Source organism: Lontra canadensis, unplaced genomic scaffold (genome assembly GCF_010015895.1).
Source record: "Lontra canadensis isolate GAN:19392208 unplaced genomic scaffold, GSC_riverotter_1.0 scaffold345, whole genome shotgun sequence".
NCBI lineage: Eukaryota > Metazoa > Chordata > Mammalia > Carnivora > Mustelidae > Lontra > Lontra canadensis.
Genome location: NW_022631339.1, coordinates 111,879 through 114,027, shown reverse-complemented (window position 1 = coordinate 114,027; position 2,149 = coordinate 111,879).

The window sequence follows — 2,149 nt, the reverse complement described above, 5'->3', positions numbered from 1 at the left end:
GATCCTGTAGTACTGAGACTACATCAGCCAAGGACTGCTAAACTCACCTTCAAGGGCTCTGTGGATTGCCTAAACTTATATAAAAACTCAGAGTCTGTAGAATTTGATCAAATCCTTAAATAGCATTATCACCAAAATATTCAGCTCTAAAGGTCTTAAATTCATTTAACATAGTGTCTGGCTTAGGTATCAGATATGGTATTATTTTATGTTTCTGATACGCTTTGCACTCATGAAATGACTGAGAAAGCTTGGCAAGTCCCTAATCATTCATTCATTCATTCGCAATTGCGGTATATATCATGGAAAAGCTGAATGGAGGGTGAGCTTAGAGAGGAAAAGACCCTGCACTGGCCACTTCTCTCCAGAATTTGTCTGGATCCTAGGGGACAAGTATGATGATGACTCCTGCATCCCTTCGCAGCAAAGGCTCTTGTCAGAAGGAACTAGTATAGAGCAGATATTCGGAATCAGCAATACTTTGCTTCGAAGACAATGCAACGGAAAATCTGCCACCCATCCCTCTAATAGGAGAGGAAGTCAGAATAGTGCTGGGTACAAATAAAATCCCTGAGGCAGCTGCTCATGGGAGGTACAGTGGGCTGGCTGCGGTTTCAGCCTCCTGAGGATTGGGAGCAACTTTGCCCTTTGAAAGCCTATTTTAAAAAACATTCTTCGGGGTGCCTGGGTGTCTCAGTGGGTTAAAGCCTCTGTCTTCGGCTTGGGTCATGATCCCGGGGTCCTGGGATCGAGCCCCACGTCGGGCTCTCTGCTCAGCGGGGACCCTGCTTCCCCCTCTCTCTCTGCCTGCTTCCCTGCCTACTTGTGATCCCTGTCTATCAAATAAATAAATAAAATCTTTTAAAAAATAATTTAAAAAAACATTCCTCATTCATGTCAGCCTCAGGAAGAGAAGTCTTCCTGTGCTGCCTGGAATTGACCTGCATGTTGAGCCCATGTCTGTGGCCAGAGTCTTGGTGGTGAACACACACAGGCAGCCAGAAGCAAGCCTGGGGCTCTGCAGCCCCGAGCCTGCCAGGCTCCTCGTCTGGACATGTGAGCTTAATTACTCTGCTGCTCTCTGGAAACGCTGCTGGCTTGTCCTTGAAATCCCTGACCAGGCGCCAGGTCCTGCTGGGTTTGTAAATACTTCCTGCGGTGGGCGTAGGGAGCCCGTGCCCAGTCTGGCAGTGTGTCTCTGGCAGTTTGGAGAGAACCTCTGTAGACACTGGTCTAACCTGTGCTTCTTGAGCTGCTCTTGGCTTCTCGGACAATCACTGATGTCCACTGGGGGTATCGGCCGACTCCGAACTCCTTCGCAGGATTGCCCCAGCCTTCTGGTCCTAAAGGTCGACACCTGCAGAATAATTACCACCATATATGTCAATGTTTTGGCTTTTCCCGTGAACGGAGACCTTTGCCAGATTATCACTAAATGCTTCTGAATATGGAGCCACCACTTGGGTGGAAAATAACTTGTTTCCTTCCTTTAAAAAGTGTGATAAACGCTAAAGGTTTAAGACTGTTGGCTTATTGACACTTATGTATATTTTTAATGAGCTTTCTTTTCTGTAGTAATTTTAGACAAGCAGAAAAATTGTCAAGATAGTAAGAAGTCCTTTTTCACCTTTCCCTCCCTTTCCCTCTTTGTTAGCATTTTACATAACCGCAGTGCATTTGTCGGAACCCAGAAGCCAACATGGCACGTTTCAATTAACGAAACTCCGCACTTCATTCAGATTCAGTAATGTCCTTTCTCTGTCCCAGGATCCGATCCAGGAGACCACAGTGCATTTAGTGACATCTCTGTTTCATATCAGAGTATCTTCACTCAGGACATTAAAAAAGTAAGATAGTGAATTGCACCGGCTGCAGGTTCTCTTACGGGAATACATTTTTCCTCTCTAATGACAACTAAAACTTGACTGTCATCTGTCATCTTGGGTTGTGAACAGCAGATGGTATCAACGTATTTGATATCACAGATAGCATAGATTTTCCACAGGATTCATTGTCCAGCTTGGGTTTGAATCTTAAGAAACTAAAACACTCTGAGGTTCATGTTTCTCATACAATACACAGACAAAATGTGGGTATAATAAATAATATGTATATGTTTAAAATAGTTATGTGTATATATCTACCTGCC